This window comes from Lissotriton vulgaris, chromosome 1_1 (genome assembly GCF_964263255.1).
Source record: "Lissotriton vulgaris chromosome 1_1, aLisVul1.2, whole genome shotgun sequence".
NCBI classification, from domain to species: Eukaryota; Metazoa; Chordata; class Amphibia; order Caudata; family Salamandridae; genus Lissotriton; species Lissotriton vulgaris.
The window spans coordinates 277,707,870-277,726,887 of NC_141685.1; the positions used below are offsets into that span (position 1 = coordinate 277,707,870).

Consider the following 19,018-nt stretch of genomic DNA (forward strand, 5'->3'; position numbering starts at 1 on the left):
GTGCTAGCCGTCCTTGACGAGCTCAAAGCCAAGGCCGACGTCAACTCTCCCCAAGCTTTGATTCTCCTCGATCTGTCCGCTGCGTTTGACACGGTCGACCTTAACATTCTTTTGGACCGTGTCAGCGCAGCGGGCATAAGAGGCCCTGCCCTCTCCTGGATCACGTCCTTTTTGACAGGACGTTCTCAAGCTGTTCACCTCCCCGGCTTTTCTGCTCCCCCCCTCCCGGTGCCCTGTGGGGTCCCCCAAGGTTCCTCCCTTTCTCCCCTTCTTTTCAATCTTTACATCCATCCACTTATCTCTTCCCTCCTTGAGCTGGGGGTCTCTGTGTATAACTACGCAGATGACCTCCAGCTCGTCTTTGATCTTTCCTCTCCTTCTCACTCCCTATCTTTCTTCCACTCCACCATGGTCTTTATTTCTGGGTGGATGAGCGCCAACCACCTCAAGCTCAATCCAGATAAGACTGAGCTTGTCCTGACTGGCGGATCATCCAGCCCTTGGTCCCCTGCCTTCTGGCCCCCCATCCTTGGCTTCCTCCCACCCCTGTTCCCTCCGTCAAAACACTGGGCATCAAGGTCAGTTAGGACCTGTCCATGCACGGCCAGGTCAGTGCCGTGGTGTCCTCCTGTTTCCTCTCCCTTCGGATGATCCGGAAAATCTCCCGCTTCTTTTCTCTTGACTCCCTCAAAATCATTATTTCCGCCCTTATCACCTCCCGCCTTGATTATGGCAATAGCTTGTTCGCAGGCATTCCTGCCTACGAAACCCGCCGCCTTCAAGCTATCCAGAATCAGGCTGCCCGTCTCATCTTTCACTTGCCCAAAACCCATCACATCACTCCCGTCCTCAAATCCCTCCACTGGTTACCCATCCTGCAGAGATGTTTGTTCAAACTAGGGTGCCTTGTTTATCGGGCCCTTGATCACTCTGCACCGGCTTTCATCAATTCTCTGATTTCCCTTCACACCCCTGCCCGCACTCTCCGTTCATCTTCTTCTGAGCTCCTCAATGTTTCCACAAATCTCGCACAGATGGAACCCGATTTTCTGTTCTTGCACCCCGGTTCTGGAACTCCCTTCCTCTTTCTATGCGTTCGATCCCTATTTTTTCACACTTCCGTAAAGCGCTCAAAACTTTCCTGTTTGCCCTGGCCTACCCCCGCTAAACCTCCTGGCCCTGTCTGTTCTGTTCTTTAGAGCTCTCAGCGCCAGGAAGCCGTTTTGGCCTTCGTGCGCTCTACAAATAATTTCATTCATTCATTCATTCATTCATTCATTCATTCATTCAACTATCCTTCGGGGCCTGGCAGATGGCGTCTAAAGGAAAAAGAAAGCTGCTGCACGCTTACTCCGCTGATTGAGAAGATAGAGACGCCTTCATTTAAACTCTGGGCACGGTTTGGTAATTATATGAGGGAAATAAACAGTATTTTATTTTTTTGCTTTTTTTTCATTTTAAAAGTGTTATATAGCGCTAGCTTGACCCGTAGGTATCAGAACGCTTTACATACACGCTGTAAAAAACAGAAGGAAATTGCATTACATAGTAGGCAGGCAGTAAGGAAGAAAAACCAGGGATAAAAAAATGCAGCATGAAAAATAAGTAAACAGTGCATCGGAGGGGGAGAGAACAAAAAAAAAAGGTGGTTAACAGTCTGATACCAACTATCCTTGAATGTCAAGCGAGAGAGAAGTGAACTCGGATATTGAAGTCTGAGGGCCATATTATCAAGCAAGGGTGATACATTATTGCCGCTTTTATCGGCAAGAAACTGCTGCTAAAGCGGCGATAATGGGCTTGATAATATGCCCTTGTGAATTCCCATAGAAGCCCAGGTTAACCTCAGAACCTGGGCTTCTATGGGAATTCACAAGGGCATATTATCAAGCTCATTATCGCCGCATTAGCGGCAGTTTCCCGCCGATAAAAGCGGCGATAATGTATCAACCTTGCTTGATAATCTGGCCCCGGTTAGTTGACGTTGGTCAGGAAAGTATTTGTTAAGGAGATGGAGTTTCAGGTCCCTTTTGAAACAGGAGAAGGAGGGGTTGCATCTGAGGACTCTAGGGAGAGCGTTCCACATCCTGGGAGCGTTGCCAGAAAACGATTAGTGAGCTTTTTGAGTCCTTGTTAGGATGGCGTTCCCATAGTCGATTTTAGAGAGAACTAGGGATTGGACTACTGTCTCGAGGTCATCATGGGGAAGAAAAGGTTTCAATTTCTTGTGGTGTTTTAGAGAGAAAAAAGCACCTTTTGAAGAGTTTTTGATGTACACCTCCATTGATAATGCAATAATAATAATAATAATATCTGAATACATTTAACTATCCACCTAGCTATACCAGCTTTGGAAATAGGGTTACCTTTGTGTTGTGGCGCAAAGGCAACAAAGAGTTGTTTAGTTTTCCTAAAATCCTTGGTCCTATCAATGTAATACATCAAGGCCCTCTTGACGTCAAGGGTGTGGAGCATCCTCTCCGCCAATGAGTCAGGATTTTGGAAGAACACAGGTAATTCAATAGTTTGGTTAATATGGAATTGAGATACTACTTTAGGAAGAAATTTAGGGTTAGTGCGGAGCACCACCCTGTTGGAATGAATTTGAATAAATGGCTCTTGTATAGTTAGTGCCTGGAGCTCACTAACTCGTCGCAGCGATGTAATCGCAATTAGGAAAGCCACTTTCCATGTTAAGAATTGAATCTCGCAGGAATGCAATGGTTCAAAGGGGGGACCCATCAGCCTGGTGAGGACCACGTTGTTACACTCCGGAGCTGGCGGAGTCCGCGGAGGAATAACACGCTTGAGCCCTTCTAGGAAGGCTTTAATAGCAGGCACCCTGAAAAGTGAGAGGTGCTGCCTGTTTTGGAGATAAGCGGCCATCGCAGATAAATGTATGCAAATGGAAGCATAGGCCAAATTACATTTGTACAGATGGAAAAGATAACAAATGATGTTTTGAATAGATGCATCTAGCGGGTCAATGTTGTGGTCTGCACAGTAAATGACAAACCGCTTCCACTTCGCCGCGTAGCATGCTCTAGTAGTGGGCTTCCTTGCCTCACGGATGATGTCCATGCAGTCTGGAGGCAAGTGTAGGTAGCCAAACTCTAAGACCTCAGGAGCCAGATCGCCAGGTTGAGCTGTTGCGGATCTGGATGCTGAATGTCGCCATGGCTCTGCGTCAGAAGGCTGGGTTTGAGGCGTAGCCTCTGATGCGGTACCACGGACAGCTCCAGAAACGTGGTATACCATGGTTGGCGAGCCCACATTGGAGCAACTAGGATGAGAGTCATCGAGTGCTGTCTGAGTTTGCGTGCCACCAGCGGTATCAGAGGTGCTGGGGGAAAAGCGTACGCAAATCTGCCTGACCAGTTCATCCATATGGCATTGCCCTGTGACTGCGGGTGTGGAAACCTGGCGGCGAAGCTGTGGCATTTTGCGTTCTCCCTTGTGGCGAACAGGTCTATCTCTGGATGACCCCACTTTTGGAAGTACGGGTGGAGTACTGATGGGTGCAACTCCCAACCGTGCATTTGGTGGCTGTACCTGCTGAGCAGGTCCGCCATCTGATTGTTTTTGCCCGGGAGGTGTTCTGCCATGAGGAAGATGTTCCTCTGAATGGCCCACTTCCACATGCTCTGAGCCAGATGAGACAGCTGCGGAGAGTGGGTACCTCCCTGTTTCTGAATGTAGTACATGGCCGTCATGTTGTCCGTCCGGATCAACACGACCTTGTTGCACAGATGTACTTTGAAGGCTTTTAGTGCCATGAAGATTGCCATCAGTTCCAGAACATTGATGTGCATCTTCCGTTGCTGTTGCGTCCATAGGCCCTGCACAGTGTAATGGAGTACATGAGCTCCCCATCCCTGGAGAGAAGCGTCCGTTGTCAGGATGATCTGGGGCACAGGCTCTTGGAACGGTCGTCCCTTGCAAAGGTTTCGTGGATTCCACCAATGCAGAGAGTTGTATGCCCGACCGCTCACCAACACTAGGTCTTTCAACTGCCCGTGAGCCTGAGTCCACTGACGTGCAAGGCACTCCTAAAGCGGGCGCATATGTAATCTCGCGTGCGGGACTATGGAGATGCAGGAGGCCATCATGCCTATCAACTGCATAAACACTCGTGCTGGAAGCGGGTGTTGAGGTCTGAATTTTTGTAACAGCGATTGAATGCTGCTGACCCTCACTGAATTCGTCTGTGCTGTGGCTGCCAGAGTGTTGTTCGTCGTACCCAGATACTGCCGTATGTGGGCGGGCTGGAGGTGGGATTTTGGGTAATTCAGTGAGAATCCCAGATCGTGAAGGAGGTGAATGGTGTGGGACACGTGAGCGGCACACTGCTGGGCTGACTTCGCCTGGATGAGCCAGTCATTCAGATAAGGGTAGACGTGGATGTTCCGTCTCCTTAGGTGCGCCGCCACTGTCGCCAGGCACTTTGTGAACACCCTGGGTGCCGTGGTGACTCCGAAAGGCAAAACCTTGAACTGGCAGTGTTGGTTTTGGATGGTGAACCGGAGGTACTTTCTGTGTGACGGGTGCAGTGGAATGTGAAAATACGCATCCTTTAGGTCTAAAGTTGCGAGAAAATCCCCCTGACTGAGCAACGGGAGCACTTGCTGCAGGGTCAGCATATGGAAGTGCTCTGACAGGATGTACTGGTTGAGGGGCCTGAGGTTCAGGATGGGCCTGAGGGACCCGTCCTTTTTCGGTATTAAGAAGTACAGGGAGTAGACCCCTGTGCCTCTTTCCTGCACAGGCACGAGCTTTATTGCTCCTTTCTGCAGCATGACGATGACCTCCTGCTGCAATAAGTCCAAATGCTCGGCAGACATAGGACGGTGTCTTGGGGGTATGTTGGGTGGAGTGGATGTTAACTCCAGACAATAACCGTATTGTATAAGTGTTCTGACCCACCTGTCTGTGGTGATGGTTCTCCAGACCGGCAGGAACTGCTAAAGTCTCCCCCCGACCGGCGTTGCGTGGCCGGGGGGCAGTGACAAAGCGTCACTGTTTGTTGGTGGCAGAGGATCTGGAGTTGTTGTTTCCACGACCTCTGCCTTTGGCGCTGTTACCACGATATCCACCTTGACTCTTGTTGGTGTATGTGGACTGAGTGTTGCCTTTGTAGTACTGCGTGGTTTGTGAGAGCTGGCCTCTGGAAACGCCTCTAGTGCTTGAGCGACGAAAAGACCCACCCCGAAACTGCTGGGACTGTAAGGCACCCATGGATTTAGCAGTTTCAGTGTCCTTCTTAATCTTTTCTAAGGTGGTGTCAACCTCCGGGCCAAACAGGTGATCTGGATTCACTGTTTGATTAAGGATGGTGGTTTGTATCTCTGGCTTAAATCCAGAGATTCTCAGCCAGGCATGTCGTCGCAGCAGAACACTAGTGTTGACAGCCCGGGCGGCAGTGTCAGCGGCGTCCAGAGCGCACTTAATGGAAGCATTAGAGATCAGCTTCCCTTCCTGAATAAGCATCTCAGCTGCCTTCTTGTATTCATCAGGCAGGTGCTGCAACAGGGTCTCCAGCGTGTCATAGTGTGCCCTGTCATACCTCGCCAGAAGCGCTTGTGTATTGGAAATGCGCCAGATGTTGGCTGCTTGTGCTGCCACCCTTTTCCCTGATGCCTCAAAGACCTTAGATTCTTTGTCTGGGGGAGGAGCATCACCCGTAGTCTGAGAATTAGCCCTCTTCCGGGCATTCGAGACAACAAGAGAGTCCAGAGGCAACTGTCCTTTGATGTAGGTAGGATCAGTAGGCGCCGACTTATACTTCTTTTCAATCCTAGGGTTTATCACCCTCACCCTGGTAGGCTCCTTAAAGATCTCCCCAGTATGTTTCAAGACACCTTTCAACATAGGCAGAGTTTTGACAGTCCTCTCTGAGACTGAGAAGGTATCAAAAAGGAAATCGACGTCAACAGGGTCAGTATGGAGCTGGACGTTGTGATTGTTAGCTTCCCGTTCAATGAGGGCATTGAATGCTGCAGAGTCTTCTGTAGGAGACATCTTCACAGAATATAGTTGAGAGTCTTGTCCTGAATGAGGATCACCCGGGTCAGCACCAGCGGCCCAGGGTTCATTGGTATCCTCAGGGTCTGTATAGACGGGATAGCTGTACTCATCCTCATCATTGCCCTCCCCAGCGTCCACATCAGAGTAAGTGGGCGAAACATTATGAGTCTGTGGAGAAAGTGGTTCCACCAAGACAGGAGTGGAAGCAGAGTCCTTCTTTTTCTTCAGAGGAATCTTGTAGGACTCCATTGGTTGTTCTGGGGCACTTTTCCGCTTGTGGAGGGAAAGCCTGCCCGTTTCGGCATCAATAAAGTGTTCTTGGTGCTCGTCCACTGAAGGTCATCGAGGCTTCGGGGTGGGCACCACCGTCGACGACTTCGGTGCCGAGGAAACCTTCTCGGTGATGGTAGCGACCGCCTTAGGAGTGAAAGCCTTCGGCGCCACCTTTGGCGGCAACGTAAAGTGAATGGGCGTCGACGCCTTGTGAGGTTTCTCGACCGGCTTCGGAGGCGGAGGATCCTTCGGTCCGACCGATGATGCCTTCTCCCTGATGCGCTGCAGGGAGTCCGTCACCTTCTTGGTGAAAGCGGGGGACGGGCGCGCTGGTTCGGCAGGATCCCTCGAGGCCTCACCAGGAGTGGACTCTCGGGGTGCGCCGCTCTTGGCCCTGTCCTGTTGACGCGGAGTCTCGAGAACCTTCGGGTCACTGAGTCCTTTCTTCGGGTCACCGAGAGCTTTCTTCGGGTCACTGAGCCCTTTGCTGGTGTCGACCGCCTTCGGCGCCGACGTACTCGGCTCGACCACTTTGCCTTGAGTCTTCGGCGCGGCAGACTTTGTCTCGACGCCCTTGACTTGAGCCTTCGGCTCGACGACACCCTTCTGCTTCTTCGGCGCCAAGGGCTCCGAGGCCTTGGCTCCGACCAAAGTGACGCGCACTTTCAGTTTCGAGGACGGCACCTGCGCAGTTTCTTGTGTCGAGACCGTAGGTTTCACTTTCGGTTTCGATTTGCCAGGGTGCGGCTCAACATCAATGTCCATGGCCGAGCCCGAAGGCGGGCCGTAGAACCCATCGGAAGATCTTGGGTAAGGCCTAGAGGCGATCCCTCGACCTGAGCCTTATGAATAGGTGCGGCCCCATCGTTAGTTTGAGGTGGCTCTTCGCCCCAGCTATCCTCCATGGCCCGAGGGCACCGTTGTCGTCTCCTACCTCGTCGACGACTTCTTCAGCTTTGAACATTTCGGCGTCCGCATCGTAGTCGTAGTCGACGTCCGACGCGGGGTTCGATTCACCGATGTCCCTGGTAGATTCTTCCTCGACGTCCCCTGCATCGAAAATGTCCACAGGCGCCGGTGCAGCCTGATGGGCCTCCTGGCGCGCAGCTCGCTGAAGCTTAAGCGTCTTCTTGGACCTGAAGCGGGAACAAGCCATGCACTTGGCTTCATCATGGTCTGGTGACAGACACTTGTTGCACACCGGGTGGACATCGATGTGGGGATAATTCGAGTTGCAGACGGGACATCTCTTAAATGGACTACAGTCGATGATGAACGGTCGATAGGGTCTGAAGCGTCGACTGGGCCTTCTGCGTCGAGAGCACGCGGGAGTATGGAATCCGGCTCGGAACCGAGCTGGAAGAACTAAGACCGAACGCAAGACTATACCGATGAAGAAACTAAAGACCTTTTGGTCTTTAAGAAAGTTTTTATCGATTCCGACTAGACGGAACTCAAAGACATCCGAACCCAATGGCGAAAAAAAACAATCTGAGGATGGAGTTGATGCCCATGCGCACTGTAGTCCAGGGGAGGAGCCACCTATCTCGTGATACTTCGAAGACTCTTCCAGGACAACAATGTGCAATCATCCGGACCCAACACTAGGCGGCGATCTATGCACAGATATGAATTCAGCAGCCCACATGCCTCGAACTATCATTCTCGTGATGGCCTTGGTTGTTCGGGTCTGCACCGGCCGCACTTCTTACTCATTGCGACATGATGCGTCATACATTAAATATGACGCATCAGGAATGACGCAAGGAGTGCGCACTGAGAAGTGATGCATCGCTGCTTTCACGCAGCGATGCGTCATTTCTCATAAATGAGGCCCCTGGAAAGAGAGAAATTAGGGAGCGCAATGTTTCCGGTGCTCTAACACTTACTACAGGTCCTTCGGGGCCCTTTTTTGTGCTCCTAATGAGCAAAACAGACACCAGCACGCTGGTGCCCCTCCTCCTGCTTAATTAAAAGCTAGTCGTGCCGATTGCGAAATTTATATACATTTGCATACAATAAATGTATTCACTTTTAAGTACAAGTCATAGTTACTATAAAATCAATTTTACTTGCACAAAAAGTGTGCGTTTAAACTAATAAGAACAGATACTACACTTGATCTTAGTCAAAAGGCAGAGATGGCTTGTGTTCCTGCACCTTTGTGCTGTTGATGCCCCAGGAACATCTAGTAACAGCCTTTGTCACTGCACACTTACTTCTGGACGTTAAGTTTTGTATAATGACAGGACACATGGAAACAAGAGAACAGGAGCAGTGCAGCACAATATTTACTAAATATGGCTGCTGCCTCTCTCTTCCCCAGCGCTGGTGCACGAACAGGCTGAATTGCAGCACTACACACACCTTTGTTCACTATGTGCAAGGCCACTGAATTTTGCAATTTTGCGGCAACAACGTTTTCCACAGTTATGGATTTGCAGCATTTTCCTTATTACCCATCGTCTGCTGCATAATCTGCCTGAATGGTCTATACACAGATCACTTCATAGATGGCAGGTATTAGCTGTTATGGCTGCATTTATCCTCACACTTCTCTTCTACGCCCATGACTAAATGCAACCACACGTTGTTTAGGGCACAACTTCAGCCATATCACTGTGCTGGACTACCACACTTCTTTCCATTCATTAAAACAGAATGTTTAAGGAAGCCATCACTCACTTGTTTTATCTTCAAATTCCTGCAGAGGCTCAGCCACAAAACATATTAGGAGCATTATTCTGGTCCTGACAGTTGATATAAAAAATTTCGGGGCATATTATCAATGGCTTATCGCCACTTTAGCGGGACTTTTTCCCCCTAAAGCGGCGATAATTTAATCGCCCTATTAGCAAGCTGTCGCTAACAGCAGTTAGCGACAGTTTGTAGGCGATAGCGAGGGGTTTGGGGCCCGCTTTGCATGTCAGTGATATTTATTGCTGATGACATGCAAAGTGGGCGTACCCAATCTGTTAGCGACTGAAAGCAGTCGCTAACATCGCTATCGCCTATTATCAACGCAGGCACATCGATAAAAAAATTTGCGCTAAGCGCGAATATCGCCAAAAACTAACGCCTGCTCAGACCACTTCTTAACCTGTATATCCAATGGGAGTTGGATATTCAGGTTATGACCCTATTGGCGTTAATGCCTGAATAGCGCTGAATTTCCAGCAATATTCACGCACTGAGCCGCTATCGCCGGATATTTTATCGCATTTGAAATAAACTTTGCTAATAGCACGTTATCTCAGCGATAAAATCCGGCGATGTGCGGCGATAAAAAAAATATCGCTAAGCTCATTTAGCGATAAATATCGCTAGTTGGTGGTAATATGCCCCTCCCTGTGTAGACTGCACAAAAAATACGCACTGTTCCATCTATGGCACTCCACGAAATAGCATGCTACCCAACCACAAATGCGCTTTGGCGGCTCAATAGGAGTATGAGGCGCTCAATAAATACAACTACAATACAACATACTTGAGCCCAACAGCACTGCGAGGCTATTCAGGGTAAGAGACAGTCCAAAATATATTGACAAAACCTCCTTCTAACTCTAACATATAGACTTTAATCAGACACTGATTGAAATTTATGTGTAAAATTCCAACCCATGTGCAAATGGACGTTTGTACACATATCAAAATTCTGATTTGTGTATCAATTATCCCATTCTGCAATTTTCCCCTGACAGATTTCACCAAAGAAATGCTGAAGCAATCTATCAGGTTAAAATGCTAAGTGACGGATTGTGAATTTGGCGGTACGACTGCCAGACCGCCGTTGCGGTGGTCGGGAGCACGCCACCAATCCGGCAACATCCCGATCACCACATTACGAGTTAACCACCGGGCCGGCGGTGTGCCAGTAGTGGTCTTGAGGCAGTGTTATGTTTCGGCCCACAGAGTGAACCTGTAGGCAATGCGCCACACTGTTGTGTGCGCGCTGTTACCAGTCACCATGTGTGCGTACAACAGTGCAGGCATAAGGGGCACAGCATGTGCCCCAGCCACAATGACCAATGAGGAAAAGCACCCAGGAGCCCAGTTTGGGGCCCCTTACCTTCCTTCCCACAGACCTTTTCGTGGTGGGGTCCCCAACTTGGAAATGGCATGGTGGTGCCGGCATCGGCACCACATCCAATCCCCCACACTCCCCACCGCTGCTACCACAGGATCCAGGATCCTGGCATTGGCGGAGGTCTTGTGGCGGTCCAACCGCCATGTTTGTAACCGGATGGTTGGGCCACCTATCAGCAGCGGTGTTCCTGCCGCCGAAGGCAGTCCATGGACTGCCAAACTCATAATCAGCCCTTAAGACATAAATGCAAAACATGCACTAATCATTGTGGAAAAAAACAATTACCCATGTTTGGCTTCATTCTGAGGTGGGAAACTTAGGAGAAGTTAGGGTACTGGTAATTACCATGTGGCCTGGTTATCACCCAGCATAATCATGATGATATCCATTAATGTATATAGCTTAAAATATTTAGTCTTAGTTTGAGGTCACCAATCCCACCAAGTTTGCCCATTTTCCATTGAAGGGTTTAGGGGCGGTCCCTTGCCTGGTCCCGGCCTCACTTTTCTCACTCTCCTTGGGTTGGCAGCATTTAGTTTTTCAGGTGCATTAGAAAGAGAGAAGGGGCTGTGTTGTGTGGTGTGTCGATATGTGTATGTGCAAGTGTGAGTGTGTCTGGGTAGATTGACAAGACCCATCTATTCTGTCTATTTTCATGCAGTCACCAGCTGGGACTTTCTTCTTGCTAGCTACATAAGTAATCAAAGTCATGCATAGATTTTGACAAAGACCACAAGACTCACCTGATATGTCAAATGCCCTGCCTATTATATCCGTGTTGACCACACTTAGGGGGACAGATAAAATCTGATGGAAAGTCAGCAGATCTGGCAGAAGGGATCAGCCTAACGGCTCTGACCCTTAGACAGAACACCGCCCACCCTGTTTAGAGATGCCCATCTGCTGGAATGTCTTTGCTATGAGGGCAGCCACAGCAGCAGCACCTCCTTCAGCGCATAGCAAGTTTGCTGAGCGGGCACCATTATCACCATTATCCCACCATACCACTGAACTCTTTGAGCTACTGACCAGCCTCAATATGACTCAGCAAGTTACTACACCCACCCACATAAAGAGTCACATTCTCGACCATATTTGGTCTCATAACCTCACTCTATCTAGCCCAATAATCTCCCCTTGCATCTGGTCAGATCACCACCTGATTGATGTCACTGTCACAGTCAAGGGGAGGGTCAAGCCCCCAATATTGGCTGGAGGGCTGTCCCGCAAATGGAGCACCTACGACTCCCAAGGTTTTATGGATTCCCTGGCCAGTACACTCCCCATCGTCGAAGCCAACCCCAATGTCGACTCAATGGGGGCAGACATCACCAACTGGCTACAGTCGGCCAGCAATAGGTATGCCCCCCCTCACCAAATTCTCGCGTGCAAGGCATGGCAACGCCCATAAATGGTTCTCCACTGACCTTAAGGCACAAAAGCTTAATCTCCGCCAACTTGAACGGAACTGGAGATGCGGCTACTCCACGGTATACAGACTGCTCTTTGTGGCGGCCCGAAAAAAATATAAAAGCGCGATCTCCTCGGCCAAAGCAGCACATGTCTCGGAAAGAATTCACCTAGCCCATAACAAATCAAAGGAAATTTTGTAAATCATGAATGACTTCACCAATGATGACATAATCTTACCTGCGCAGGCCCCTACTCAAGAGACATGTAATTCTCTAAACACCTTCTTCGTCGAAAAAATCGTGACTATCAAGAATAGCATCCCCCTTCCCACTTCTGTCAGCTCATCGGACCCTACCCTTTTCAATCCACTCTCATTTAGACACTTCCCCGCCATCAGCCTGAGCATCCTCTCAGAGCTCTTAACCCGCATAAAATCGGGCTCTCCAAACGACTGCTGTCCTCCCCGTCCTCAGCGATATCTTCTCAACCCTACCTCACAGCATCCTCCCTTTCCTGAACGAATCCCCTGGCAAGGGCTTTGTTCCTAGTACCTTAAAGGAGGCTATACTGGTTCCCCTACTGAAGAAACCTGGGGAGGACCCCACCAACCTTTCTAACTACTGCCCCATCTCTCTTTTGCCTTATTTGGCAAAGATTCTGGAGGCCCATGTAATTAATCACCTTTCTAAGTTCATCGAAAGCTCCAGTTTCCTCGAACCCAACCAAGCAGGCTTTAGGCCTGCACATTCTACAGAGACCGTCATCTTAGCAGTATTAGATACTCTGAGGGGTAACGCCGACGTGGGGGCTCTGCAGGCTTTGGTGCTCTTGGATCTATCAGTCGCGTTCGACACGGTGGACCACAACATCTTGCTTCACCATGTCGGACAAGCTGGCATCCAGGGCCCTGTCTTCGAGTGGATTAAGTCATTCCTCTCAGGTAGATCACAATCGGTCCGACTGGGTCCCTTCACGGCCAACAAGACATCTACAGTATGCGTAGTACCCCAGGGATCCTCTCTCTCACCATTGCTATTTAATTTGTATCTCCAGTCATTGATCCACTCACTAAAAAATTGGAAGATCTTCAGATCATCTTCCCTCTAGATTCCCCTAACGCCGTAACAGAATTCCAAGCAGTGATGCTCGACATAAAGCAGTGGATGAATCACAATCAGCTTAAACTTAATCCTGGAAAAAAGGAACTCATTTTGCCAGGAAACAGTGTGGCATACTGGGGCCCACACTTCTGGCCATCTGTACTAGCCCCCCCCCCCCTACACCTTCAGGCCTGGTGAAGAGCCTAGGGGTGGTTATCGGCTCCGACCTCTCCCTTAAAGGACATGTGGGGGCAGTGATCTCCTCTAGCGTGTTTCAGCTGGGTAAAATTAGAAATATTTCTCACCTGGTATCGCATGCGCGGCCCTTGTGCAAGTGGTGATCTCCTTGGTGCTATCTCGCCTTGACTTCCCCAACTCCCTTTACCTTGGTTTACCTCAGTCCTTGCTTCACCGCCTCCAAATTGTTCAAAACCAGGCGGCAAGACTAATATACAAAACCCCTAGATGGCAATCGGCCAGGCCCCTGCTGCGTAAACTGCATTGGTTACCCATTGAAAAAAGAGCTGCTTTCAAGACAGGCTGCCTAATTTTTAAAACACTCCATTGCAATAGCCCTGAATTCATGAAGGGACTCATTGTAAAGCACTGCCTGGCCCGCAATCTCCGCTCAGCCTACCTCCACTTACTTGTCACCTCCACCATCAAACAGAAGAAAATAGGCGGTCGCAGGTACGCATACTTGGCACCCAGGCTTTGGAATTCCCTCTCCTTGCCGATTAGGACCAGTAACAACTTACTGAGCTTTAGAAAGGGCCTAAAGACCTGGTTATTTTCTCAGTCCTGTTAACCTGCTTTGCCGTGCCTTCTTCATACATACCTTGCACCAAGAAACTTATGGTGTCAGTGCGCTTTACAAATTCATACTAACATAACATAACATGACATAACATAACATCCCTCGCCTAGATGAACGAGTTGAGAAAAACTGAAAGTGTGCCATCTGTGTAACTGCTTATCTCCCACAGTGACGCAGCATCCATTGACCATGTCTGACCTTCCAGCGCATGCCTGGGGGAGAGAGGCAATTGATTTATTTGGGCCGTTAGAAAAAAGACGTCATCTCATGGTAGTCATTGATGAATACTCAAGTTTTCCTTTGGTGGAAGACTTATGATCGACAAGCCATGACAAAGTCATCGAGCAGCTTGATGACATCTTTGCAGCGTGGGGCATCCCTGCTATGATCAAAACAGATAATGGCCCGCCTTTGAATAGCAAAGATTTCAGAGAGTTTCTTGTTGCCTCAATATCAAGCAACAAAGGAGCACGCCTCTCTGGCCCCAGGCCAACGGTGTTGTTGAATTATTTATGGGTACCCACAAGAGTGTAATTCAACAAGCCTCAATGGAGGGGTTCGATCTAAAACAAATCAGGAGTCAAGCCCTTCGTGCCTATCGATCAACTGCTCACTCTGCCGCTGGTGAGAGTCCTGCCACCTTGCTATTTGGGAAAGCCATCAGTACTAAGCTACCACAATGGACTGATTGATAAATGCAGATAAGAATTGTGTCACAGACACTTCTCAAAAGAAAACCTATGCTGATCAGCACTGACACGACCAGGAAACAGTGTTCAATAGAGGGGACGTGGTACTCGTCAAACAGAAACGAAAGTGCAAAATGGATACCCCATTTGCTGTTGATCCTCTGAGAGTTTTAACGTCCAAAGGACATTTGGTGACTGCTTATTGTCCCGGAAAGGCCATCAAACAAGACTTGTCACACTTTAGAAATTTGCTGTGGTGTTCGCCTGCTCTTTAGAGCGGGAGTGAGGCAATCCCACCTGAACATCCAGATCAAGCATCTGACCCTGTGTCATCAGCTAATGATCCATGTACCTCTCAACCACCTCATACTACCCAATCTGGCAGACCAGTGCAAGTGCATTGACGACTCATTGAAGAAATATGATGTTAATGTTGTTTGTACTTTTTTTTATTTAACAAGGGGGTAGATATAGTGTCTTTAAGATTATGAGTGCGAGGACTCTTGTGGGTCTTGGAGGACTTTACAAAGGATTTATATAAGCAGCTAAGATGTGGCTATTAAAGTCATGAAGCAATGCGTACAGTTATTTGATCGTATGCTGAAGAAAAAAGATGTCTGATACAGAGCTCCATGGGGTCTATTTACTAAGGGGCATATTTACAAGGAGCCTTTGCAGCTGTTGCATCATTTTTTTTTACTCACTGGCTGCGCATTCTTTGCTGCATATTTACAAGGTGTTGCATCTAGGCAAATGTGTCACTTTTAGATGGCCTGCATTGGTTTATACCTTTGTCGGAATTGCTGTGTCACGTTAGAATTAATATATGCAAGGTAGGCGTTCCCATGTAAAATCCCTGTAAAACGGACTCAGTGGTATTTATAATTTGTTGAAAAAGTGACGTATCGCCGGGAAGCAGTCTGCTGCACTTGCAATGTGAAGCATTGGCTGTGGCATAGGAGTCTGACCAGCTGAATTGACTTCCAACAATGTAATCTACAAGGAAATCACATCCCGTCAAAGGGTATGTGCACACATAAGGTGAGTAACACAAAAATGTCACCTTACACAACATTGAGGACTTCTATTCAAACGCATAGTAGCCTCACACAATATGTCACACATACGTACATATAGTGGTACACAGAAGTACACAATGCCCACTTGTATGAGAGACATACTGGACCAATGTAAATAGAGTCCAAGGTGAGATTATGACCTGGTCCCCATACAGTACGCTATGTGCGTCAGTCAATACTGACGCTTCGCCTCTGTTTTTGTAACGCATTGCTGTAGTGGCATCAGTTGTATGTCGCATTCCCAAGTCCTTGTAAATGTAAATTGATACTTGTATAGCGCACTACTCACCCGCAAGGGTCTCAAGGCGCTTGTACAAATACCGCTGTGGAGCCCATCCTGGCTTTCCCTGTGAGGCGTCCACTCCTGGGCACCCCCAAGGTGGAGGCCAGGCATCCTTAGCGTTGTGGGGGCCGTTGTGGAGATTAAGCAAGCTATTGCCCAGAGTTGCAGAGTGGGACTCATGATTGGAATAGGCACCGAGGCAAGAATTATCAGGTCCGTGGAATTTTGAGCCCAAGACCCGCCGAGGCAGGGAATTGAACCCTGGTCCCGGGCTAGACCTCTGCAACAGGGTCTGCCACTCTAATCATTGAGCCACTTAAATCTGGGAATGCATCAAAATCTATTGGTATTGCATGGGAACACCCACTGCAACGCCCATGGGACGCCTCTTTGACCAAGAGTAAGGCAATGCAGGCACTGGTGCTGTTTTGCCTTACTCCATAGCTATGAGGCTATGAAAATCCACGTTAAGTGGCTTTGGCTTTGCGTGTCCTTGTAAATATGGGTCTGCGCTCTACTGCGCCTCTGCATCAAGAAAAGTGACGCAGCCGCCTAGCAGGCTCCTTGTAAATATGCCCCTCAGTCTAAGCATAGTTCTTGTTTCTGGAAGGGTATCCTTCCAGTCCAAACCTATGTTAGACTCACACAGACAACCTTGCACTATGGTGCAAAGGTGTGTCCGTAGCGCATGGCTGCACATTTCTGTACTGGTGTTAGGGAGAGCAGGCGTGGCCCGTGCAGGTCAAAGTGGTGAGGCAGGGGGGTGGGGGAGTCAACATATGACAGCAAGGGAAACTTTAAAAAAGAAGAAAAACATGATTTACTTTAAGTTTTCCTCGTGGTTGTATGTCGCCATGGTTGTCTTTTATTTAAATGTAAGTTTCCATCGTCGCCATATGTCGCCATGGTTGTCTTTTTTTTTACTTTAAGTTTCCCTCATTGCCGTATGTCGACTCCCCCCACCCCGCTCCACCGCTCTTACCTGCACTGGCCACGCCTGAGGGAGAGGGGAGGAGAGTGCCATATTCATGTAAATACAGCGCTCTCCTGCTCTCCTTCTCAAGCAGCGCAGCATTTGCGGCTGCTGCACTGCGCTGCGTGACAAACTAGTAAATCCGGCACTGGTGTGGCGTGTTCATTAGAATGCTCCCAGGCTGGTGAGAACGCTGCAAATACAATTGGTTACTAGTACATCTTTCTTATAAATGTGTCTAGGTGGCGCTGTATTCTGACCCACAGTGAATAATGGCCATTTAATTTCAAAACATTTCTTTCCTATTTTTTTGCAGTTTTATATAGTGCGATGCTGGCCGGAGAACACTTAAGCGCTTTACAAGACAAGAGGATGTGGTCCATTGGCTACACTGCCGACTTTGGTGCTGGAAACCAAGGTTTGAGCCTTAGAGTCGCGTCCACATTCTGGGCAAATCACCTAGGGGCATATTAGCAAGAACATCCTTAAAATGATCGCAGTTTTAGTGGCAGAATACTGCAGCTATAACACCGATAATGGGCTTGCTAATATGCGTTATAGAATTTCAATATGTCCAGGTTAGATGTCCTGCAGATCTAACCTGGGCTTCTATTGGAACGCATATTAGCAAGCCCATTATCGCCGATGCTAAAACTGCGATAATTTTAACGAGGTTCTTGCTAATATGCCCCTTAATCTCCCCGTGCCTGAATGTGTCCTTGTGCATTGTAAATGGTGCTCATGTAAAGCGCTCCAATACCTTCAGGTCAGTTCGCGCTATAAAAATCTGCATTAAAATAAAAAATCAAATGAACAACCAGACACCTTCCAGGGACGGGGAAGAGTGATTTTCTCAGAATCCCCTGCGTTGGGCGGAAGCCGTGATCCGAGCCGGGTCACCGGCTCCAAAATGTGCAGCTTTTGCTGCTGTTCTGCAGGTGAGCCCCATTAAGTGACCCGAAAACACCGCTGTGGGAAGAGGGTGGACTGACCCGGCGGTGACTGGGCCGGTCAGACCCCTCGGACCCCCTGCAGTAGCTTGAGCTGCGAGAGAGGCGGAGGAATGGGCGACTTAACAACCAGAGCTGCGACCTGGACCAGGGTTCGAGTCCTTCTGCGGCTCAACAGCAAATCACGAAAAGACCCAGCGGGTAATTAAATATTTATTTAAAACTGCCCACGTAAGTTCTATCTCTGATAGAACTGCCCAATTCTGTAAAAGAGAGAAATTAGAATATGTAAATAGATATATACATGTTTATATAATAGACAATTGAAAAATGGTTGAGCTCTCTATATCCTATCAGGGTATTTTAAATGAGCCGGTTAGATCCTTAGACCTTCTCTGCAGGAGCTTGTGCTGTGTGAGAGGCGGAGGAAGGGTCGATTACCAGTTTGAGCTGCAATCCTGGAACGAGGGTTCGAGACCCGGCTGCGGCTCAACAGCAAATCACGGAAAGACCAGCGGGTAATTAAATATTTATTTAAAACTGCCCATTTGTAGTGGAGGCAGACTATGCTCTTGTAAAGCGTTGTAATACCTAGAAAAACATAATTGCGCTAAGACAGCAACAAAAGTAAACCCTTATACACTCCCGAGGGTCACGTGTGTTGTCACATGGGTTCCAGTAGGGTTTATTTACATACCCACAATCCTCTTTCACTTGTAAGCCTTCTTATATAGTTGAAGTAATTAACATGAAGAAATTCGAGTTAAAGAGTTTGCTATCTTCATAGTATTCACTTAGTACTTGATGTTGGGACAGATCCCTGGCTTGAGCTGCGCGAGAGGCGGAGGAAGGGGCGACTTAACAACCAGAGCTGCGACCCTGGAGTAAGGAGATCGAGTCCCGGCTGCGGCTCAACAGCCTGTTACTCTCAGAAAATCACGTACAGACTCCGCGGGTAAATAATATGTTTAAAAAGTTTCCCGTGTGTGATGGATGTAACGTAATGCAATACTCGTGTAAAGCGTTCTATTATCTCTAGAGCGCAATGAGAGCAACAAAAGTAAACCTCTGTTACACTCCCGAGGGTCACGTGTGACTAAGAAGTCTTGTCACGTGTGGTTCCTGTAGGACTCATTTGCATACCCACAATCCCCTGTCACTTGTTATCCCTCTTATGCTCTTGAATTGATTTTACCACTTAATCAGATCACAATCTCAATCAAAAAGTATTCACTGAGACATGTTTTAAGTACTCATATAGTTTTGAGTCCCACACTGAGAGTCCAAGGAGTTGTGTTCCCTCCGGTCTCTGTTTCAGTCATTTTCTGTC

General features: G+C 48.5%; 1 pseudogene; it reads right to left on the reverse strand.

Moving 5' to 3' along the window:
* Window positions 1-8,330: 8,330 nt before the first annotated feature.
* LOC147746956 (U2 spliceosomal RNA) lies at window positions 8,331-8,445 on the reverse strand (annotated as a pseudogene).
* Window positions 8,446-19,018: the final 10,573 nt, after the last annotated feature.